Source organism: Amblyomma maculatum, unplaced genomic scaffold, assembly GCF_055883805.1.
Source record: "Amblyomma maculatum isolate TAMU_Amacu unplaced genomic scaffold, ASM5588380v1 scaffold_13, whole genome shotgun sequence".
NCBI classification, from domain to species: Eukaryota; Metazoa; Arthropoda; class Arachnida; order Ixodida; family Ixodidae; genus Amblyomma; species Amblyomma maculatum.
In genome coordinates this window covers 23672530-23698091 of record NW_028146738.1, presented here as the reverse complement: position 1 = coordinate 23698091, position 25562 = coordinate 23672530, and the positions used below count along the sequence as shown (strand labels likewise).

Here is a 25562-nt window from a genome sequence, read left to right as displayed (position 1 = left end):
ACCTCAGCAGATACATATCATCATAGCTTGTTGCATTTGTTTCAGGATGGTCATGTTACGCAGTCGAGGGAAAATGTTTAATAAAAATGGTTTCTGCTTTTGATTTCACAACAGCCCAGAAGCTCTCATCAAAAGAAATAACCTACAGTTAGAGCCCAGCTTATAAATACCACAAAGTATGCTTGAGAAGGCTGCGTTGCTGCCATTTGGGCCTGTACTTGAGATTAGTAGGCATGCTCCTTTTTTAGCTGCATACTTTCATTTAAATATGGCAACTACTTTAATACAGGTTTCAGTGGTTGTCCTTTCACAGAGGCAGGACACTTCACCTCTAGTACCGCTTTTCCACAGCATGCACAAGATACAATGCTGTCAGGAGATGCAGCTAGGTACGGCTGCTTCCCAATGACACACAAACCACACTCATAGATCTGAAAGTCTTGATGTGCTGCTGACTCGTGAGCCAAGAATACAATAATGGACATTTCATTGCTGTTATTCTTATGCCCTTTGCTTGAGTTTAAAGTAATTTCTTGGAAAGCGAAAAACAAAAATAATCTGATGCCATATGGTAAAGGGGATTTTTTTTCCTGTTGTGGAAAACTAATTGATGCCACGTGTTTATTAGCTGGTAATTAACTATAAATAAATAAATACAACAACTACTTTACTCATAGCTCATTACCAGTTTCCAAACATTTGAGAAAGGACAGTTGTTTCCTCACAAGCAACAATAAAAAAATGCATGCGTGGCTTCGGGCTGTTTGTTTCTTTGCTGCCCTTTTCTGAGTCCTGCAACTTGTTTGTTCAGTGCATTACCCAGAAAGCAGCTACATCCTTTTCTCCTTCTAGCAGTTATTTTTCACAACACATACCAAAAAAATGACTGCTGCCAGCTGTGGTAATTGTCATCTGCACTTGCAAAACATGAGCTCTGGCTGACGGAAAGCAGACAGCAACAGGACAGAAGAAAATAAAGGTGGGAGCGATAAGAAGAAAGGACAGGAGGTTATGTCCTAAAATAGTTCAATTATTTAGCTTCGCAGCAAATCGCACGAGCGGTTTACAAACATTAACACATGCAAGCAGTTAACGCCTTTGCAATTATTGTTTACTTACCCAGCCATGCAGGTAGCTGAGCGCAGACTACTGTTCCGTGTTCGTTAACAATGCACTATGGGCTCCTACAGTTGCCACTACGACAACTGCATTGTAAGCTTCAGTGATCTTGTAGTTCTTAATCTGTTCTCTTGTGTAAAAGCACCCACCTTCCGCAAGATAAACAAAAATGTTCGCTGCAGTGAATGGCAGAAGGTTTTTGGAGCCGGCTGAAAACGAGAAGCGCACCACATCGTCGTCCAGCGGATCGGGCAGCTCTGCGCCTCTAAATAAAAGCTTCTGGCAATACCGATCCTTCGCTTTGGTGCTGAGCACCTTGAAGTAGTCCCTCGACATAACCATAATTACATTCAAGACTCAGAATCAGCCCAAAGCAGCACGCAGAAACACCGACGCACTGGTCGCACGTTGCATGCGCCTTGAAAATGCACAAATGGAAGTATGGAAGCCTTCCTACCGGAAGGTTCCAGAGGGCAACCAATCAGCGTCAAGCGTGGTTTGTTTGCAAACACTGAAACCACCTATATATGCACTCCTACCTTCAGCGCAGTGTGAACGCGCGTGAGTGCGTCCTGTTTGCAACGCTCACATCACTCTGTCTTGTCTTACAAACAAGCGTCAGCCCGTGACGTCAGTGGAGATGCGGCAGCGTTGGAGTCAGCAGTGACTTTCGTGGTGTAGGCAAAAGCTCGGGTCGTCTGCATTGGATGTGCGGTGCTTGCTGGGTTTTCGGGCATAATTCCTGATATTGCTGCGAGCTGTGGCGTGGTTGGTTGCGCCATGAGACACAAAAAAAAAAATGGTACTTGTTTCCACGTTTCTTACGGTAGGATAAATAAGAGAACGATGGGCAGGGACGTTGAGCGTGACAAGTAGACCCTTCGCCGATGGATTGCCTTCGCGGCAAACGTGCGTTGCACTTCTGCATTGAAACTTGAATAGTTTGCAACTTTTAATTGTCATGGTTGCTGTTTGGCCGTACGACGAATAGCGGCATAAAAAACGCCTGCAGCTCGTGCACGCTTTGTTGTATACACTATATCAAGTCATAATAAAAAGCGCCGCGCGTTGTCAGTTCCATTCACCTGTGCCCTGCGTATGTTTGTACAGAAAAGGACATAAAAGCTCCTGCGAAGGTAACTGCTATTACTTTGAGCAGTCACTCCAGCACGATATTGTCGAAACAGGTCTAAACTTATAAAGCAGCTTTTCTCTAATGTCACTTTCACCCACCCTAAATAGCGAGTATGCATTGTTAGGATCCGGGCAAATTTAAGTCACACGACATTATTTTTCAGATTATTAAACTTTCTTTTTGAAGGTCACTAGGATTTTGACGAACAAATTAAATATCCACTTACAACGTAGGTCTGATCAAGCAGCTGGGGCATGGTGTGTAAATATATATATAATGTGGTACATAGAGTTTAATGTCCCAAACTGGAATCAGCTATGAGGGGTGCAAAATAAGCAGATAAGATGATGCGCTTTTGAATGAAAAGTTCCCAAGTATATTAAAAAAGCTTAGCAGATCGTGCAAATTTCACTGCAAGCGATCGTGAAGAATGTTTCATTACGCTCATGCACCTCTCCTAAATCGCAAAAAGAAAAAAATGAGAGCATTCTTACTGGCCTTCATGTATATATTAACCTGCGAATGACCTTGGCTACGTCTGTACGATGAAACAGACGTCAAATGTATTTTTTATCGAGCAGAATAAAACAAGTTAGCAGCGCGTACTAGGCGAATATGTTACAAAAAAGTAAAAGATTGAGTTCTTATTCGGTGAAATTCTGACTTACGTTGCCGGTACACTGAGCTAGAAATATGATTTCTAGTTCACTATTGTTATTGGTAATAGTTATTTAGAGTGAAGGTGCTTCAGCAGAAAGATCAAAGGAGCTTGTCATATGAAAAACACACTTCCACTCATTCATTCGTTGTCCTTGCATGCGCTAGCAATACGCAAGGGAGTTGAACAATGTTGGCTGTTAGTTTTTCATATACATTGTGCTTTTTACTTTTCATTGAACTTAATCAGTCACTACGGTGCCCACCGTAAGCGCACGCTGCTGAGGCCATGGAGAAGGAAGCCAATGTAGCGCTCTTCGCCAATTCCAGAATTAATTGGCTGGTAAAGTGTTGAACTACTCTCCAGGCATAAACAAAACCATTTCCATGCACAAGTGAAGCTTACGCTTCAGAATATTCGCACGCGCGAACTGGTTTCGAAGGCAGTGTCACTTGGCGCAGTGTAGGCACGCTGTGTTTTGCCTACACCCCATGTCGCTAGTGATCGCAGCGCCACCTTTGTTTACAAACATGACGCTTGTCTATATGGAATGTTTTATAAGTCTTATATGTATGTCTTATATGAAATTGTCTTATATAGAATGTGAATTATATACAGCTGAACCCTGTTATAAGAGATATGGATGTAACAAACAGTCAGGTATAAGAGACACCATTCACCCAAATGGCTGGCTGCCCTACGACTTCCATTAATTGGACCTTCTTTTTAACAGACGTTGTATGTAGAAGACAAGTGGCTATAAAGAAAAAATTAGCCTTAAAGTTTGGTACTCCATCTTGCTTGTAACAGACTTTAATATTAGATGCGGCACCATCCATCGCCAGGTTCAGTAGCAGCTACAGTGAAAACAATAAAGTGAGACACACCTGTGCAGTCATTATTATTTATAACTTCAGCAAACAAAGAGCAGGTAATCAATTCTGAAATAACTAAAAGAAGCTACGACAGTGGGAATGCAACATAGAGAAGCTCTTCAGGCTTGCCACAAAGAGCACAAACGCGATTGCATATGCGAGCGTCTGAGCGCGCATATTGGGAACTCGCATTGGGCTCTCCAAATAGTGGAGCTTCCTATCGCAAATTACTTAAGCTGTTGTGTCCATTATTCTGAAGAATATAGCAAAAATTGCCTATTATGCTGCATTTCTATATGAACGACAAATCTATCTGGTAAATGCAAAGAAAGTGCTCAGCTGGTGCCGCTGACATAAACAAGTCATTGTGCCTAGAAAGTGAGACACTGTGATGGCTAAATTGGCTGTGCCGGAACTTGGGATAGGGGTTGAGCAGGGTTCCGTGAACCACCAACCTCTCCACAATTTTGCCTGCTTGTGTCGCCTTTTGACCGAAAAACAGATACGAGAAGGGTCACTGAACGACACACAGGAATGCGGGGATGACACGGTAATAACAGCTACACGTGCGCTGCTGCGAGGATGGCGAGAGTTCTGGGAACAAGAAGAAAGAACCCAAGGTGACAAGGAAAGCAACAGAAGGACGGTGGGGCAGAGAGGAACGAGAGACGCTCTAGAGCCGGTCAACCCAGACTCGTCTCCTGAGGGATGACTGCCTGAAGATACAAAGACGGCTCGTTAGTCCTGGCGACGCGTCTATTGAGCTCGCCGTGTACTTCGTCACCATCAGTGCTGCCTGCAGCTATGGCCATCACCTCCCACCTCAAGCACCGGATCATCGCAGTGGCGTCCAGACGCAACCTCAAGACCATCGGGTGAGCGGCCCTAGCAAAAAAGACCAATAGGGTGCGTTATTGGTTTTATAAGAATCGGTATTGGTTCTGTAGGTATTCTATGTGTTTTATCTGCATTTCTATGAGACTTATTCAGAAACTCATAAATCTTATAGACTGGTACATATTTGTCCTATAGGCAATAGTATTGGTTTCATAGGTTTATCGGTGGGTTGTATAAGAAAAGTATCAGACCAGTGCAGAAGCCCATACATCTTATAGGCTGATACATGCTTGTCTTCTAGACTACTACATATTGGTTCATGTGTCTGATACATCAGTATGCCTTTGTTTATGGGTCTTGCATGCAGGATCAGTACGTTGGAGATTTTAGGTCTTTGTTTCCTTTTCCATCTCGGACACATCCCCAAAACTCACGCATTCATCCCGTTTATTGAGTGTTGCCGTAACGAGCCGCAACGCTGCGCGCGGTCTCAACAAACTACGTACGGTTGGAGCCGCAAGACGCGCGACGCTGTTGCTACTGGATCACTGAATGGAGATGGGAAAGCACGCGGATATAGCACGGTTCTGTCGGGGCCCAGCTCAGTCACAATCACCCACATGTGCAGAGCAGGACGGTGAAATGGATTGAGAGGCGCGCGTCCAAGCAACTGCAACGCTGCAACCGCCGCGGAAGCGAGAGGAGTCGACATCGAGCACGCGACGAGTACGGCTCGAGCTGCCGACGCGGTAGCGCGATGCCGGCGGCGCTTCGCAGCGGAGAGGTAGGTTTCCTTTCTCTCACTCCCACTCCCGCGCAAGCGTTCCCGTGCTGGCCTCTCTCATCCTCCTTTCCACCTCTCCTCTGGGCGCGCATGCGCAGCTCCGTAGAGGCATTGGCGCTGGCGCGATCGCTGATCGGGCGGCAGTTCGGTCGGTGCCCTGTGTTTATAAGTTTTCGCCGATTTTCGGGGTGCTTCTCGAGGATATCAACGTTCCAGCGCACGGTCAGCTTTTGATCAGGTGCGTGTGCATCACTTGCAACTTCGGGCTGACGTTTATACTTTGTCAGTGTATGATGTGGCTTTGCGTTGCAGAATGCCGTTGCCTGCACGCCAACAAAGGAATTTGAATCGCGCGGTGTGATATAACGCAGCGTCGAGTTTTAAAGTTGTCGGCACGATTTCTTGAAAGTATTGATGAAACTTTTTAGCGTTAAACTGTTTTCGAATATCGTGCGCACTGTGTTTAAGTAGCAGAACCTGTGGTGAGGCGCAAGGCGGAATGTTGGTTCAGCAGCTACCTCGGCGTTCAGTAATGGCGGCGCCTCTCCTAACTGCCTCCGCATGAATACGCGCGCAATCGCGGTTGCCGGTATATGTGTGGACCGATTTTTTGAAGTCATGGTGGTGTCGCGTTCTTGAAATCGCTTATTTTTCAAGCTGTAACGCAATTTTTTATTTCTTTCAGGTGCCTTAGCATTCGAGAGACTACATCATCGGGCCGAAATCCGCAATCTTGGAGTCGAGGGCTACCTGGATGCAGTCAATGTTTGGATTATGTGCCAGTATGCGTTGCCGCTGTCATTGTGGATTAAAATGGGTATACATGCACCTGCTGCGTAACTCATCCCTAGAAAATGGAACATAGCTGCCTTCTCCTTTCAGGTGTCCGGAGAGGTAAAACACCCGCAGCTACTCGAGGAGACCAACATTCCATAGGGCCTACAAAACCAATAGGAAGCCTACTGGTTTTGTAGGTCTATCAGATTATTGACAGCTATGGGTGTACTAGCATTACAGACCTATCAGTTTATCAGATGCCATAGGACCGATAAAACCATAGCCTATACGACCAGTAAACAATTGACCTATAAAACCAATACTCCAGTAGACCTGTAAAACCAATCGGCTAGGATACCCATAAGACCAATACTCTGGTAGACCTATAAAACCAATATCAATAATCTGATAGGCTATTAGTTTTCTATCGGATTTTTTTGCTAGGGGGGGGGGGCATCCAGCTCCGGTTAAATCTGTTACTGGGCCTATTTCGTGTGTGATTCCTGCTCTCCACCCCGAAAAGAGCCCCATAACTGGGACATCACAATGGTGGCAGCAGTATTTTCGGGTCTAGCATTGCTCTTAAACGGATCCCTTTGCCACGGAGAGTAGGAGGGATACACGGAATCTGGTTGACTGGCTAGACTGGCATTGAAATGAATGCGAAAGTTGAAGAGTCAGTCGGTCATGGTGCATGAGTCGAGTGTACTAGCATTTAGCCATTTCATCCCTATGTTTGATGGTACCGAACCTGTTCGCGAATTTCTGAATACCGTATAGCAAGCTGTCAGCATCGCTTCTTGTGCCTATAGTCATGTGCTGTGTCTCTGTAAGTGTAAGATGGCAGGCGCTGCCAAAGAGTTTGTGTGGCATGATGCAGCGGCCAGGGAGGCGACAACATTTTCCAAGTTCAAAGAGGTTATGATCGCGAGGTTTGACACGGAGCCGTTGAGATTGCACATGCAGCGGTTTACGGCTCGCTAGTCCTGGTGGTGTGCCTATTGAGCTCGCCGTGTATACCGTCACCATCAGCACAGCCTGCAGCTATGGCCATCACCTCCCACCTCAAGCATCGGATCATTGCAGTGGCGTCCAGACGCAACCTCAAGACTGTCGAGTGAGCGGGGGCATCCAGCTCTGATTAAATTGGTTGCTGGCCCTATTTAGTGTGTGATTACTGGGTCCGTATTCCGAGTTTGCATTGTTATCGAAAGTGTCGCTATCTCCCTGACCTCCAGTCATCTGATTGGTGGAAACGCCGGAACATGATGTTGCCACCTCATCCGGTTCCATAGTGGCAACACCCAGTTCCAGCGTTTCCACCAATCAGATGACTCGAGGTCACGTGAGATAGCGACACTTCGATAATGACGCAAACTTGGAATACGGGCCCTGCTCTCCACCCCGAAAAGAGCCCTATAACCGGGAGATCACAACACAGCCAAGCCAAGACCAAAACAAATGACAAAAACAGAAGTGGTTCTGCTCTGGCAAGGACAAATAAACTGCTCTGTTTGCTATTCAGCCAGTTTCAATTCCACTCGGAAATGTCTCATTTGCTTTTCATTTACTTTTCGACTGAGTGGTGACATTCACAGACTTGTTAATCACAGCCGGTGTGGATATTTCTGCTGGTGATGTTTTATAGTTTCGGCTGCTTCTAGCACCTCAGTGGTAAGTTGGTTACTTTTACGATTTCGTGGCGCTTTTTTTACTAGAATTCTTGTAGTGTTACCAGACACATAGCTTAGTTGCAAATGGCTAGTTGCAATGCCATGTCACATCACGATCGCACTTTGCTGTTGGTACAAACATAGTTTGCCAACATATACAGCTTTGGCGCATTGGCCATGAGGCTCTTAGCCTGATTTTCAAGCTGGGAGAGGCTGTGTTGAACAGCACCAATGCAGCCATGAAGCAGACCAAGATTTACAACTATTTCAGCAGTAAATAATGTAAGAAAGTTGCAAAGTGTGGTCAGTGTGGTGGTCCACCAAGCAAATACAATACGTTAATAAAAGCTACAATAACGCTTTTGTGACATGATGTTCCCCCCTTTTTTTTGCGTATTTTAGCCATAGGATGCCTGTGCTGATATAAGGTCTGGTTAGAAAATATGAACATGGTACCCTGCTTATAGGGACCTCTCAAATAAGAGACAAAAATTACCCCCAAGTGCATGTCCCTTATAAAGGGGTTTAATGCATTCTAGACAATATAAATGACTATAGTTTCAACATAAGCGCCGTAAGAGGTAAGCTTGTAGCACATGATGCTTTAGAGCAAGGTTGAAGCCAGTTATTTAATCTGTCATATTTCAAGCATTTAGATTTGATATAGCTTCATAAGTTCAGTCAGGAAGCCCATTAAATGCTACTTAGAGAAAATAAAATGTATATCTTTGTGTTAGATTGTTTCAAGGGCAGAATGTTAACTTTCGGGTATGGGTCCCGAAGTGTGGAAGCATGGGTCTTTGGATTGATGAGTATGCTAATAGCGTTACATACGGTGGAAATTATTTTGGTTGTTGTTATAGAGGAAAAAGTTTAACTTCAGCGTGAGTGAAGTTTATTAGTAGTAATGACACTGAAGGGTTTATATTCACTGATTACAAGGGTCTGCAATAGAAGATTGTACTGGAATTAATGGTTATTTTCGTGAAAAATCTGCTTCGGTGGTGCAGTGGTTAGGGCGCTGTCTACTGTGCAATACTGTGCAAGCGGCGGCCACTTTTTGATGGAGGCGAGAGGCAAGGCGCCTGTGTGCTGTGCGATGTCACTGTACGTTAAAGGTCCCTAGGTGGTTAAAATTTCCGTAGTCCTCCACTATGGCATCTCTCATTGCCTGAGTCGCTTTAGGACGTTAAACCCCCAAAACCAAACTAAAACCAAACTGTTTTATCAGTATTCAGTTTCATGTCCCACTCACACCACCCATACTAGTGCCCACAAAATAAAGCGGAGCAAGAGTTTGGGAAAAAAAGCGATCTCCTTCGTCCGGGCTGCTGACAAGGCGAACAAAAGTGTCAGGCTGAACATCTGGGTGACCCACACATATCCAAGCTATACACATGCGCATCCGCTTGCAGGGCGCATTGCGAAACGAAATTTTATTCGCTAGTGTGCTCTGTTTTATTTTGAGGGCGCTAGTACATGAATGGTTTGGTTTGGTTTGTTGAGTTTAACGTCCCAAAAGTGACTCGGGTTATGAGATGCCGTAGCGGAGGACTCCATAAATTTTTACCCACTGGGGTTTTTGCTACGAGACTTGCGCTCAGGGGTAACTCATCACAATCACTTAATCTTATGAAACCGGATGCAAACCTCTGCAAAAAGCCTGATTTTAATTTGCTATTTTTTAACAAAAGGACAAAGCGCTAACGACACATTCACAAGAAAGAGGACACGGACAAGCGCTCACTGACAACTGATCTTTTATTGAAGGAAAACACACATTATATAGGCACACCATGGCGGCGCTAATCAGATGCAGCAAACGTCAAAAGGTGAAAGGACCATAAAAGCGATAAAAGACAACAGGCATAAAAGCAATAAACAGTTATGATGGATGGTTCGGAAACAACAAACTGATCTATGACACGTGGTGTATAGGGCCTGATGTAACATGAAGACATTCATAAAAATTGATCAAAAAACTGACAATCACAATTTTTTTTTTTTCTGACATACGACTAAAAGGAAAATACTTCAAGCGCTCTAGCATAATAAAGATATTAGTTTATTCAAGTCATCAGGCATGCTCATCTTAATGCGACTCTAAAATACATGCGCGAAAATCAACCGCGCCCTTCTAAAAAAGAGAACTCACTCTGATACAGCACTTTGGACGGTTTGCTAACGCAATCTAGACCTTTCTTTATTATGAAGAAGGCTTCTTTCAGCACACGAGCTACATTGTCTTGACTTTTATCTAGTACAGAAGTTTCTTTTAGTATAGGCATGCATTTGCACTTCTTGCAATGAATCGGCATATTAGATCCAGTGCCTTTCTCAAGCGATCGCCCGTGCTCTCTCAAACGCTCGTTCAAACATCTCCCAGTCTGGCCGATGTATACCTTACCGCAAGTGAGTGGGATCCGATATACAACGCCTTCCTTGCACCCGACATATGGTTGGGCATGGCGTGTTCCACATGTTTCCTTTACTGGTCTCGGGTTATTAATCCGAGGGCACAGGGAGGCCAGCTTGCAAGGGGCAGAAAATACTACTGGGACTTTAAATTTATTTGCGACCTTCTTCAGGTTGTGCGCCGTGCGATGACAATAGGGAATAACTACAGGTTTAACCCTTCTAGAATCCTCTTGAGTGGCCCTACCTCTCGTACCTTTTACTTTTTTGATCAAGGACTCAACTACAGCAGATATAACGGTCTGTGGGAAAGCTGCCTTATGTAGCCTTTCAATCTGAAGTTCAAAGCCACTTTGCATGCAATGTTCACACGACTTCTTTAAAGAAGATTCCAAGACAGATGTGGCTATGGCTCTTTTTACCGTCTTCGATATGGCCGATCCGTAAGATAAAAGCGATTTTTGTGCTCTGGGGTGGTACATCCAGCAAACTCCTTGTGCAAAGGAGAGTTCTAAATCCAAAAACTGTAGCTTATTGCTTTCTGGAAGTTCAAAGGTGTACTCCAAGCCATGGCTACACTCTCTAAACATTTCTAGAATTTCATTTATAGTGCCTTTGTAAGTCGATGGGTCCTGTCTGTTTAACACTATTAGAAAATCATCTATATACCTAAACACCTTCAGAATTTTCCTTTTGTCAAATTTACTGTCAAGAACAGCTACAAACAGCTCTTTGTGTGGAATAGCAAAAAAAAATCTTTAACATCTACTGAGAAAGAACTGCCTACAGTTCCACAGGACTGTAAGAGACCTATCACATCAGTTCAGTTTTTAGTAGCAAAAGGATCCTCTACTTCAAGCGAGTTCAGGTGTTTTAAGAGAAATTGGCTTATATGTCGTTGCCAAGACTCGCGCTCACTAACAATGCAACGAAACAGAACTTCTTTATGAGTCTTGGCCGTGAAAAAGATGCTTAGCGTATTTTCCTTGCATTTGCTTATAGCATTCGCTATCTTATCCAGTTCAAGGTTTGTACAGATGGAGACTGCCCGTGATTTTACTTTTGCTGGCTTGAGACTTGTTGGAGCGAAATTCTTTTCAACAGCACGGCAGGCCTTTTCTTTGTAGATGCCTGGCGGGACCACCACAAAGCCTCCTTCCTTATCGGCTTGCACTAGCCGCATACTGCTTTCCTTGAAGAAACTGACGACGGTGTTCATCTTAGATCGGCTGCCTGTGGCTCTCTTCGGAACTGTTCTTGACAAAGCGTCTACACCGTCCAGCAGGCATCTCTCGCAGTCTTCAGGCGACGCCTTCCCCGCAACGCTCCTATTCAAAGATAGAAGCTCATGGGCCACATTCGCAGGTTCGAGGCTGAACTTCGGTCCCTTCGGAAGAACCTTGCTAACTTCGTCAGGGATGTTTGCTTGCCCAAGAACTTTCACTTCCCCGCTGCGTTCCTTCGTTTTGGGGGTCTTAGGTGTGTTGTTCAATATGTGACGCCACCAGAACTCCACAGCCTGAGCTGCAAGCTTCCTGTATGCTCGAAACTTCTTCTCGGCGATCCATTCCGGGTCTTGGTTGTGACATGCGACACGCAAACAGTCAAAGAAGAACCTCACTTGTCTCCACAGTTCTGATCGTACAATCCTGCACACCCGCTTAACGTGGCCATAGGAAGGCCGAACAGCGCCGAACAAGCCAGCAAAAGTAAAATCACGGGCAGTCTCCATCTGTACAAACCTTGAACTGGATAAGATAGCGAATGCTATAAGAAAATGCAAGGAAAATACGCTAAGCATCTTTTTCATGGCCAAGACTCATAAAGAAGAAGTTTCGTTTCGTTGCATTGTTAGTGAGCGCGAGTCTTGGCAACGACATATAAGCCAATTTCTCTTAAAACACTTGAACTCGCTTGAAGTAGAGGATCCTTTTGCTACTAAAAACTGAACTGATGTAATAGGTCTCTTACAGTCCTGTGGAACTGTAGGCAGTTTTTTCTCAGTAGATGTTAAAGATTTTTTTTTTGCTATTCCACACAAAGAGCTGTTTGTAGCTGTTCAGGCTTGTATTGAAAAGACAGGTGTTGTGCGCTTCCAGAATGCAGCCGGCATGTCAATAGAACGGTTCCTTTCCTTGTTAGAATTCTATCTTAGCGCCACTTTGGTCCGCTTTGAAGATCAGGTTTACATACAAAAAAGAGGTATTTGCATAGGTTCTTGTGTTGCTCCTGTTTTAAGTAACATTTTTTTGTCAGTCATTGACTCAGTTCTTGACAGTAAATTTGACAAAAGGAAAATTCTGAAGGTGTTTAGGTATATAGATGATTTTCTAATAGTGTTAAACAGACAGGACCCATCGACTTACAAAGACACTATAAATGAAATTCTAGAAATGTTTAGAGAGTGTAGCCATGGCTTGGAGTACACCTTTGAACTTCCAGAAAGCAATAAGCTACAGTTTTTGGATTTAGAACTCTCCTTTGCACAAGGAGTTTGCTGGATGTACCACCCCAGAGCACAAAAATCGCTTTTATCTTACGAATCGGCCCAATCGAAGACGGTAAAAAGAGCCATAGCCACATCAGTCTTGGAATCTTCTTTAAAGAAGTCGTGTGAACATTGCATGCAAAGTGGCTTTGAACTTCAGATTGAAAGGCTACATAAGGCAGCTTTCCCACAGACCGTTATATCTGCTGTAGTTGAGTCCTTGATCAAAAAAGTAAAAGGTACGAGAGGTAGGGCCACTCAAGAGGATTCTAGAAGGGTTAAACCTGTAGTTGTTCCCTATTGTCATCGCACGGCGCACAACCTGAAGAAGGTCGCAAATAAATTTAAAGTCCCAGTAGTATTTTCTGCCCCTTGCAAGCTGGCCTCCCTGTGCCCTCGGATTAATAACCCGAGACCAGTAAAGGAAACATGTGGAACACGTCATGCCCAACCATATGTCGGGTGCAAGGAAGGCGTTGTATATCAGATCCCACTCTCTTGCGGTAAGGTATAGGGGACCGCAGCTTCGCAGGGGGCGCTGCAAACGCCAGTGAAAAGCGCCCTCTTCGGCGGCGTCCCGATAATTGACCGGGCAGGCTGGTTCCCCCTCCCATTGAACAGCTGCGCATGTGGCTCTTGAAAGGGGTCAGTTCTGCACGTGCTGGGCTGCTGCAGATCTGTTTATGCAGTCGCGTGCTTGCTTATGGATGCGTGAGCGCTTACGCATACGCATTCTTCAGAGAATTAGAAAAATCTTTCGGCGCAAACGCGAAAAAAAAAAAACTTGTGGATCATGTCCTCTCCGTGAGGCAAATTGACGAAAACGCCATTATGTTAACGGCGCTTTTAGTGCCGCAAGCAATTAAGTGGCAAAACAGTTTACAACGTGGAAAGTAAATCTATTTTTTACATAGTCATGCAAAATTTTATTCGATGGCTCAGTTTGGTGCACGGAACTTCGCTGACTTAATAGATTGGATTTTGATATTTTTTGTGCTAATAGTAATGAACATTACCGTTATTTTAACGCAAATTAGGAGTCCTGAAGGCGATATGTGAGGCTGAAGCGAAAGACGAGACCATTCACCGAATATGTCTACCAACTGCTCGCTTATGGTTAAAAGAAAAATGTCGTAAGCTTGATTAATAAGTTCCATAGAGAAAAGCGGTTGCTTATTTATTTCATGCTATCACAGCGCACGCGTACCCTCAAGACAACCTATCTGCAGAGCCATCGATCATAAGCGAATGCTCACTGATGTGGATGACAAACGTTTTGACTTCAAAATTCTTTTTCGAAACTGCATTCGGCCGCGTGAACATTCGTAAGTAAATAACAATAATGGAGAAATGCTAAACTAAATGCTACGATTCCGTACAAAAGTGTGGTAAATAAACGTTTCTGCAATAAATAATGTCATACTTTTTCAATTGGATAGAAGTCTGGTCTAGTTGGAGGCCGTTCATGGCAAAAAATTATGGGCGAGCCTCCTCTTTCTCTGTACTCGTAAACTGCGCGACAAGGAAGTTTCATCGCGAACATTTTTTTAGCATTCATGGCTATGGTCTCCAAAGCAGCAGTTTACAAGCAGTGGCAAATGCACTTGCACGGCTAGCATTCTGTGGCACTGCAAGCATGGTGCTGTTGTGCGATTTTAATAAAAAGAACCAAGAGGGGCTATTCCGCACCCCTGGACACAATAACTTTTTTTCCCTCTCTGAACGCCGTGGAACGCCAGCCAGACTCGCAGCGACCAGCAACATCTCTTTTGTGCACCTGCGAGTGAGATGGCGCGTGCATACAATGAAAGAGAGGGTGCCAACGGCGCGAGCAGCGCGCGTACCACTCGGGACGTGGGTGGTTCAATGCGCTCCACCGGCGACGTCCCCGACCAGTCGTTCAGAAATGACCGCCAGAGGAAGAGGCGGCGCTGGTGTAGTGGGACCAAACTTCAGGTGCGCTCCCCTATACATCGGCCAGACTGGGAGATGTTTGAACGAGCGTTTGAGAGAGCACGAGCGATCGCTTGAGAAAGGCACTGGATCTAATATGCCGATTCATTGCAAGAAGTGCAAATGCATGCCTATACTAAAAGAGACTTCTGTACTAGATAAAAGTCGAGACAATGTAGCTCGTGTGCTGAAAGAAGCCTTCTTCATAATAAAGAAAGGTCTAGATTGCGTTAGCGAACCGTCGAAAGTGCTGTATCAGAGTGAGTTCTCTTTTTTAGAAGGGCGCGGTTGATTTTCGCGCATGTATTTTAGAGTCGCATTAAGATGAGCATGCCTGGTGACTTGAATAAACTAATATCTTTATTATGCTAGAGCGCTTGAAGTATTTTCCTTTTAGTCGTATGTCAGAAAAAAAAAAAAAAATTTGTGATTGCCAGTTTTTTTATCAATTTTTATGAATGTCTTCATGTTACATCGGGCCCTATACACCACGTGTCATAGATCAGTTTGTTGTTTCCGAACCATCCATCATAACTGTTTTTATCGCTTTTCTGCCTGTTGTCTTTTATCGCTTTTATGGTACTTTCACCTTTTGACGTTTGCTGCATCTGATTAGCGCCGCCATGGTGTGCCTATATAATGTGTGTTTTCCTTCAATAAAAGATCAGTTGTCAGTGAGCGCTTGTCCGTGTCCTCTTTCTTGTGAATGTGTCGTTAGCACTTTGTCCTTTTGTTAAAAAATGCTGCACCAACTAGCCCAACAAAAAGTCCTTCTTAATTTGCTAAGCTGTTACAACAATAGTGTCATTAATATGTATAGCTTCGTCAGACCCACGCAAACATTCCAATCATTACTGAAATAAATTTTTCCAGCCTAGGTAATCCCAAGAATGCATGCAAAATACTTTTCAGCCGTAGGTCCAGCAGTTCTTTCTATGTGAACTTTCCTCATGTTCCCTCCTATGGGCCTTTGTGCCTTCAGAAACAAGCAATTTTTGATACATCTTTAGTTAAATGCTTGCACAGCAGCAGGCATATATGAATCTAAATTACATATAATTTCATTGTAAAGCACAAGTAATTTAGATGCTACTGAATCACTGGGAGCAGAAATTTGGCTTAGGCAGAACAAGCAGCTTGAGAGGCTGCTCAGACTTCATTTTTCTATCAGGGTTCTGGATAAATGTGTACAAGCACAGTGTGTACTTTCTAACCTCCATTGCACTTAGGCATCAGAAGTGATGCATTTTCTAACAGTACTGCAAAATAATGTGAATTTTAATGTATGCAGTGTCTGACAAGGATATGATCTCTAAAAACAATAGCGGCTCAAGCACACTACCCTGTGGAACTTTTGAAGTTGCTGGAAGGTGGTTAGATTAAATGATCATCCGTAGAAATTCAGTCCAGTTAGTGAGGTATAGAAGAACGGCTGTTTGGGCGAGTTGGTGAACCATGATGGACAGTAATATACGTGCGCAAAAAGACGAGGCAAAGAGGAGAAGTGGACAACGACGGTATTAAGACAGTTAATGACAAAGCTTAAGGACAAATTAGATAAAGTTTTTGAATCAGCTTGGGTGTGAAACAAATTACTAAAATGAAAAATATAGCATCAATCAGGATGGATTCATTCAAAACAGTTGTGAAGCTATGGATAGGAGCTGTGATCTGAGTTATACTATAATAATAATAAAAAAAAAACACCCTTTCTTTAATCCATGGTGAAAATGAGGCAGCATATTGCTTTTATTTTTGAAATACTGTTAATCTCTTCTTAGAGACTCTTACAGCAGTGGATTTCAAGGGTCTGCACATATATTCAGTCCATAAAGGCACTCATATGAGTGCACAAAGAAGGGTAAAAAATGTATTGAATGATATGAAACCTATGTCATAGAATTTGCAAAGGACAAAAAACGCATGTCGTGTTGTCACAGTAGCATGTTAGCATATCTAGCAGAAAGAAAGTAAAATGAATAAAAGTGCAAGAAATGATAACATCACTCACAAGTTCGCATTGTCACAGGGTCCTTGTTTACACAAGACGCAAAAAGGAATTATTATTATCGGCACAGCGCATCCGAGGATGAGAGGAGACACAGACATAGCGGTGAACTTACAACTGACGTTTATTGAAGAGCTCTGCGTCTGTTTAAATACAATGGCAGACAATGTCAAAAAAGGGGAGAAAACACACACACATTAAAAATGACATGAAAGGCATGACCGGAACTCTGCACGTGCCAACAGTGGCACATGGCAAGCTGTGAGCACTTCCTTATCAATGGCTTAGAAAGCTCATTTCTTTATCACACAGAGCAGCTGATGCTCTTCTTAGGCATTAGATTTTTTCAATTTCATATGCTTCTAAGATTTTTCTAGTAATCTTAACACGGCTATCAGTCAAGACTTTGCACTAGTGGAAAATGGGGAAACATGGTTCTTTCTTTTTCTTTTTATCTTCTGTGCAGTCTCTGCAATGAATGCCAAGATTTTTTCTACTTTTATCTTGTGTTCTCGTAACCATCCATGAGACCTGTCTACCTGTTTGGCCCAGATAATGCATGCCACAGGAGAGCGGCAGCCTGTACACAACATTATCAGTGCACTCTACAAATCTCTTCTTATGCTTCCTGATGCAGCCCCTCTTGCATATGTTGCCACAGTTGACCAAGTGACAATGCTTAACTTATCGGACACAGAATAAACCTCATTCACATTGGTACCTGAGCCCACCTTCATGAGATTGTTTGAAATCTTGTGTAAGTAAGGGATAAACGCGACCTTTCTTTTTGTTCTTTTTTCTGTTCAATGGCGCCAATGCGGACTGAGCTAGGTCAAAGTGGCCACTTCTAAGCACTCTACTTAATTCTGGAAGTTGTATTCTATTGCATGACAGCATGATTTCTCCAAGGCATTGCGGAAACTTAGTTTCGATTGCAGACTGGTATATTGTGTGAGAGGCTTCTGGCTCCTTGGCTTGTAGCACCAGCTTTGTCACTTGGTGAACTTTGGCAACACAAGCAAGGGGGGGTGTGCCAAGAAGCATAGAAACTGATTAGTAGGGTGCATTGATAATGTTGTGTACAGGCTTCCGCTTTCCAGTCACAAGCACTAGATGGGCCAAACAGGTAGGTGTTCAAGTGAACAGTTAACATGGACAAAGTAGAAAACAATGTTTCTGGTCATCTTAGCATTCATTGCAGGGACTGCACAGAAGAAAAAAAGAAAACGAAAGAACTGTGTTTCCCCATTTTCAACCATTGTGAAGTATTGACCGATAGCCGCGTTAAGATTACTAGAGAAATCATAGAAGCCTATAAAATTTAAAAAAAAAAGAAACAATGTGTAAGCACCACATCAATTGCTCTGCGTGAAAAAAGAAACGAGTTTTCAGAGCCATCAATAAGGAAGCACTCAAAACTTGCCATGTGCCACTGTTGCGAAGTGCAGAGTTCTAGTGATGCCTTTCACGTCATTTTTAATGTTTGTGTGTTTTTGATATAGTACCAGAGTTTCTGGGGTGAGTTCTTAATAAAATTATTGCTTTAATTGTAAAAACTTCGTTTTGCTACTTTGTTTTTATTTAGCAGCTTGTTTAGTGAATTAATCTTTTGGCAGTAGCCTGGAACAAGGGATAGTTAAATTTCCTCAATATTTTAATTAGGTACGTTAAATTAATTACTTCACATGTTATCCAAGGATTGAACTTTTTTATAGTCTTTTATTAAGGGGTTGAACTGCCTAAAACAGTGCATAAAATGTGCCTTGAATAGTAACCTGTGGGGTTCTCTACGAGCTGCTGCTCCTCTCTCAGAAACGAAAGCCACTCCGCTAGCTCCGACCACACTGGTGGCCCCGAGGTTATTCAGAACTTCTTGTGTGGTGGTGCCCCATGGACACCAATGCGAGTGAGTGAAGCCAGCTGAGCCAGCGGCAGCCATGTTCAAGGAGTAAAAAGCAGGCGGCGCCGGCCAGCGCAAGCGCATCGCACGCCTTTTGCGAGCACTTGCGCGCATGTACATTTGAGAAAATCTTAATGAAATCATCTTGTCATCAAAATTCATTGTTTAGACTGCCAATTTCTTGTTTCATATGCCTTACATTGTAATAAGAGTGGGTGTAATCGGGGCCCAGCTATTATAATGTTCTCCAGATTTTGTCACTGATTCTTGGACAAAAAAACAATCCTGCACTATTAAATATAGAGCTGGGGTGCACATAACACATCCGTAAACTGAGTTTCAAAATTAGAGCACACCAACTGACGAACACTCTTCCGGGATGAGAATATGCCCGCTATGCTGATAGCATGAAAATTTTCTCTCCAAATGAGCGGCATTCGTTGCCTGCGTTACCAACGCTGAAGCAACTAAGTCTGTTACTTAAATGGCATTAATAGCATTTGAAAACTATATTAACGCTGCGACTTTTATAACTAGTGCGACATCTTTTGGGTAGCACCATAAATGAGTAAAATGTCAGCCTTTTAATTAAAAATGTCTCAAGCTGCAAAAGTGTTATGATGATGCTAAAGAAATTATGAAGTGCAGAAAAGAAACGAATGATTGTGTCTCCTTTCAGATGTTTCTGCCAATAGCTAACCGAGTGGACGCACCAAGCACCAGATGTTGGTTTCTTTCAAGCGTTCAAAAAAAAAAAAAAGAGTACCGGGAGCCCTTAGCACTCCTTACATGCTGTGAATCGGTAAACATTGAGACAGTTTCGTTTCTATCCCGCGTTTAATTTAACCGGGTGAGACCCGCGTTAGTTCAGTTTTACATCATTTCGTGTAGTTTCGCGTTTGATTTTGAATTCTACTCGTAGAGACCTTTTGAAAAATATATGACTTGATGTTGTATCCTAATGTTCAATTGTTAATGAAATCACCTAATTAAAGCTCATTAGCTAATACCTGCAAATAGTATAGTGCAATATCTCGTTCTCGATACAAGCTATTCAACGATATGTGACCTGATGCTTTAGCGTAAAGTTGAATTTAATACAAAGAACTAGCTGATTAAAATTTAGTGCAATTATACTCGACATAAGCTATTCAACGGCATAACACTTGAGGCTCTTATAACCGACATAATCAGCACAGCACTTTATACACACTCTATAAATGCGCTGTGCCGCAGGATCCAATAATGCTGCGCATTAATATATACATTTATTTTTCAGAACTTTTTCGCCGAAGTTTTATTCCATGCGATCCAAAAGAGCGTGAAGATATCCAGACAAGTGCAAGTAGCGTAAAGACACAAATGGGATGTTATATATGGAAGGGCCCCTCGGCAATACTTCCTTCTTGCCCCTTGCAAGATGGCTTCACTTTTCACGCACTGCGTCCAATGAACATGAACACTGAGGACCAAAGGGCATAGCCGTTTATTTGAGGGCGCTCAAGTTGGTTTTCCTCGGCAGCATGACCATGCAGCAGGCAGGCAGAGTTCACAGGGGGGGAATCACCCAAGTCCACAGATGCGTCCGCCTACTCAATTCATCGATTACTCAGTGCCCAGTGCACACACACACACAAACCCACTCTATCACTGCCATAGCCACACCCAGCGCGCGCCGCCACTGGAATGAACAAGAGAGAGGGGTAAGGAGGCTGCCAACGTGATCTTGAGCTGGGAGGCACCGTGCGCTTCTCCTCCGCTGCTGTGGGGGCACAGCCAGGAGGGGAAAAGCACTGGCGCCGTGCTGGAGAAGGTCAGCGATGCTGTATGGCTTTCCATAAACCAGACTTCAACAATGCTGGCTGAGGCCTCCGAGCAGAGTTTGTGTAAATCGAGGTACTCATGGGCAGAGATGGGCAAATGCCCTCATTTTGGCCTTTCCTCCCTCACCCCCATTTTTCAATCAGTGGCCCTCCCTCACCCTCACTTTAAAATTTCCTGACCCTCCCTCGTCCTCATTTAAAAAAATTGCTGGTCCTCATTCCCCCTCACCCTCATTTCGTCTGCCCTCCCTCACCCTCAACATCATATTCAGCAGTTTTAATATTCCAGTTATTTTTTATTATTTTCTATCTATGACAATGTCATTGAGTCGAAGCAGGCGTAAGCTATTCTTCTCTGCGTCTGTTTTCAGCAGTGTCAAGCTGCATTGATCATTTATGCTTAGCAACCCAAATTTCTCGAAGCTTACAATTGACTTAAAAAATGACGAACTGTGTTCATGCCGTGGCAAACAACTGGCAAGAGCCATCTAGAACTTGTTATGACAGCTGCTGACAATGAGATATGCACTGCGCAGGGAAACCAGAGGCTGTGAAAAGTGCAAAGAGCAATTCTGACAGTGCCCTCAGTAGCCAATCAAAGGCGAAACTGCGGCGAGAAAGGAAAATAGCCACTGCCGTAGTTAACTGGGCGAGCCTGCCCACCAGTCAACACTCCATATGTTTGAAGGCTCACGTTGCCGACCCTGCATACCTCGCTGAATCTGTCCACCCGACCGGGAGGATCTGCACCGGCTCCTCTCTCCTCCTTAGAACCTGGTGACTTTTAACAATTTGTGCTAAGTTCTAGTCCTAGTTGTTGGTTTTACTCTCGTCCCGTCAATGTGCGTGGATGAAAAATTTGTTGCTAGCTTAGTCGGTCTGGTAGTGTGTTTTGATTGGCACTCCCGAAGAAGCCACAGAAGAAAGTGGCAATTATATCCTAAAAAGAACCTTCTCAGAGAGTGCATGTATTTAAAATTTGTCAGCACCTTATCATATACAGCCCTGCGGATGACACAGCAGAGGGCATGCTTCTGCAAAGTGGTGGGAGTGGATATATATGGCTATTGCTGATAATGGAAGAAACTTCGTCATAATTCCACTTTCTTTAGGATACAGAATGCATGACGCTCAAACTTTGGAAGGACCAGGCTCTGTACGATTTTCTATAATACTTCTGTGCAGTATGGCCAACTACCATGTCGTGATTATTATAACCGGCATGAACTTCAACAGACCACTGCTTTGTTTTGTTTTGTTTCTTAAGATTCTGAGGCTTACCAATGCTGGCCTCTTGCTTCTTTAGTAGAATTTTTTATAGCAACACTCATTACCAATCAGTGCTCTCTGCTCTTGAAAATTCTACCTTTCATTGAAACTATATCTGTGAGAGTCACAGCCATGCAGACAATCAGTTGTTTTAGCATGACACCATGGCCTGAGCAAGACGAAAGCCAGGAACCTTTTACGCGCAGTAAAGAAGCACTCAAGTTCAAATTTATTGATTCATGCATACTGAAGTGTCATGTGATTGCACTGTGAGCGACTGGAATCTGTGTCGCGTGGGGGCACTGCTCTCTGGTTAAAAAGGCGAGCGAGCACACCACTCAAGTTAGTCTTGTTCTGTACGGCCCAACATGCCGAATAAACATTTTGCTTAGTCGCTCTGCCTCCACTTTGCTCACCGCGGCTACAACATAATTGGCAACGAGGATGGGATACTGCCGGACTATGCAAAAAGGGCGGGACTCTGCCCGACTGCATGAAACTCATCGCAGCGTTCACGAAGGCACGCTGTCAGTCTGTTTCATTCGCACCGTAGCGTTCGCAGAGGGTGCTCCGGCGAGGCTTAGGGATGGCAATGGTTGGAAGATTCGACCAGTTCATGAAGAACGAAGATGAGCACTTTGCGTCCTATGTAGAAAGATTCGAGCACTTTTTGAAGGCCTCCCAGGTGAGCGACGACCTCAAGGTTTCGATGTTTATAACAGCAATAGACAAGAAGGCTTAAAAGACACTGAAGACTTTGTTAGAGCCTCAAAAGCCAGAGGACAAGACAACTGGTAGAAGTGCTGCAAAGTCACTTCACACCGAAGCCTATGGTCATTGCAGAACAATTCAAATTTAATCGGCGGTGCCAGCAAGACGGAGGGTGTATAGCAGCATATGCAGTGGAGTTGGGGCGTTTGGCAGCTTCCTGTGAATTCGGGGAATTTCTAGACAAAGCTCTTCGAGATCGCTTTGTAGTGGGCCTCTGCGACAGCGCAACGCAAGCTGAGCTGCTGAAAAAAAGCAAGTTAATGTTTTCGAATGCCTGTGACATCGCGAAAAGCATCGAGCTAGCACGAAAAGAAAGTCTGGAATTTCAACCAACCGGGGTGAAAAGTGCAGTCAACGCCATGCGTAATAAGCCAGGAGGTGGGAAACAGCCACAGCAACATGGAACTTCATCCGGTGCAGGAAGGGACCGAGTGCCTAAATCACCAGACTGTTTCCGGTGTGGCTCAGCACACGAAGCATTCAGCTGCAAATTTCGCAAGTATCGCTGTCGCGTCTTGCAAGCGTTACGGACACTTGGCAAAAATGTGCACGTTCAAGTCTAGAGACTAATCTTTAATGTGTGTTGCTGTGCGACTGCGCCTTTCCCTTCCTATAAATAAATCAAATCAGCAAATGCATTAGATGAAGGGGAGGTGGATTGTGACCGTGTTGTTGCACAATGTCCATTCTTGTGAGGAACACTCAGGGAGTTATCAAGTCTGCTTTAAGATAGCCAAGAAGAATGTTAACATGCAAATAGACATGGGTGCGTCCGTTTCCATTGTACCAAAAACGCTAACTCTGGCCCAGTCTACCTAAAGAACCTTGAGGACATGCGTTGGGTCGGCATTAACAGTCACAGGGAAGTTTACGGTTCCAGTCAAACATAATGGTCAGTACAAGCAACTTCCGCTCATTGATGTTAAAACCCACAACAATAGTGTTGCTAGATCGTGACTGGTTGGAGGCTCTTAAGCTAGACTGGTGAAGCGTATACAGTGTGTGTTTAGACAAAGTTGCGGCGCTACTTGAGAAGTACATGAAATTGTTCGAGCCCACTCTGGGGCTGATTAAAAGCAGTCTAGTCAGGCCGGCTTTGAAGGAGGGGAGCAACCCTGTATTTTGCAAGGCGCGACAGGTGCCATTTTCTTTGAGGGAGACCGTGTCACTTGAACTGTAGTCTCTCGTAAATAGGGGTGTGTTAGTGCCTGTACAGAAAAAGCGAGTGGGTGACGCCCCTAGTTGTTGTGCCTAAACCGAACAACAAAGTCAGAGTGTGTGGTGACTTCAAGGTTACATTGAATCCGTGCCTGCGAACTGATCACTATCCTCTTCCCATGATAGAAGATTTGTTTGCAAAGTTGTCAGGATGCAAGTATTTCACAGTACTTGATTTGTCTACTGCGTGCCAGCAACTTGAACTGCATCCGGAGGCACAATTATTGGTGGTTGTCAATACACACATGGGGCTATTCAAGTACACGCGTTTGCCCTCTATGGCATCACAAGTGCACCTGCTATTTTCCAGTCTGTCATGGATGATGTGTTAAAAGGGCTTGAGTAGGTAAGCTGCTACTTGGATGATGTACTTACCGCGGGTTCAACATTTGATGAATGTTTTCAGAGAGCGGAAAGGGTGTTGGCACGTTTTCTGGAGAGAAGCATACGATTGCAAAAGGAAAGGTGCAAATTCTTTCAAACGTCTGTCTCTTACCTAGGCCACATTCTTGATGATAAGGGCATACGGCCATAGGATGAAAAGGTGAAAGCTATAAAAGAGGCACCAAGGCCGAAGGATGCTGCACAGTTGCGAGCGTACTTAGGTCTGATTAACTTCTACGGGAAGTTTGTGCCGAACATTTCAGCTAAGCTGAAGCCTCTGTACAACGTTCTGAACAAAGAAAAGGGATTTCAGTGGTCCCGGGAAGCTGAGCAAGCATTTCAAGGAAGTAAGAGCTGGTTAATGCAAAGCAATGTGCTGACATACTATGACAAAAAAAAAAAAAGCCGATAGGACCAGTGTGCAACGCTTCGGCTTACGGTGTAGAAGCCATTCGTTTTCATAAAATCGGAAGCAATGAAAGGCCAATTGCCTATATGCTTCCAAAACGTTAAGTAACACGAAGCAGGGTTATGCTCATATTGAAAAAGACGCCCTTGCTATTGTTTTTGGGCTGAAAAAGTTCCACAAATATCTGTTCGGGCATCGCTTTGAGATTTACTCTGACCATCAGCCATTGGTAGACTTGCTTGCTCATGGTAAACCCGTACCAGTGATGACAGCAGCTCGCATGCAACGCTGGGCTTTACTGCTCGTAGCGTACAATTATCGTTTGGTTTACCGCAAGAGTCGAGATGTTCGAAATGCGAACGGTTTTTCACAGTTACCACTAGCGAATCGTAACGAAGACTCGGATTATGCGCATTTCTTTTCAGTTTCTGATGAAGTGCCATTGTCTGCGGTTGAAATTCGGAAATGCACTAGAACTGACAGAGTATTGTCAAAAGTGTTGTGATACACGATGAATGATTGGCCGGTGCATGTCACAGGTGGTGACCTAATGCCTTATTTCACTCGGCGACATGAGCTGTCTGTGGATCAGGTGTGTTACACGGGGAAATCATGTGATTATACCTCGTGGGTTGCGCGATCAGGTGTTCCATCTATTGCACGAAGGACAACCCGGGATGATGCGCATGAAAATGCTCACCCATAGTTTTGTGTGGTGGCCTCAGCTCACAAAGGACATTGAGAAAGTTGTGAAAAGCTGTGGAACGTGTCAGTTAACACAAAATGCTTCGCCACATATCCCACTATTAACATGGGGTTGGCCAACCCGCAGATGGCAAAGAATTCATCTGGACTTTGCTTTAATGGATAACCAGTGGCTCCTAGTCACAATGGATGCGCATTTAAAATGGACAGAAGTGTTCGTCATGCCATCCACCACTACCGAGAAGACCATTGAAAAGCTGCGGAGTGTCTTTGCGTCTTACGGACTACCGGAAGAAGTAGACACGGACAAACAGTCATGGGCAGTATCAAAGATACATGTATCTTCGATACTATCTTTAGA

The 25562-nt window shown here is 44.1% G+C and overlaps 2 long non-coding RNA genes across 2 annotated transcripts; both read left to right on the top strand.

Moving 5' to 3' along the window:
• Window positions 1-5357: 5357 nt before the first annotated feature.
• LOC146172369 (uncharacterized) lies at window positions 5358-6236 on the top strand. The gene is made up of 2 exons (XR_014702509.1): window positions 5358-5646; window positions 6094-6236. It is a non-coding gene; the product is annotated as an uncharacterized LOC146172369 (long non-coding RNA).
• A 1253-nt stretch (window positions 6237-7489) lies between these two features.
• On the top strand, window positions 7490-20363 carry LOC146172368 (uncharacterized). The gene is made up of 3 exons (XR_014702495.1): window positions 7490-7859; window positions 19302-19424; window positions 19902-20363. It is a non-coding gene; the product is annotated as an uncharacterized LOC146172368 (long non-coding RNA).
• Window positions 20364-25562: the final 5199 nt, after the last annotated feature.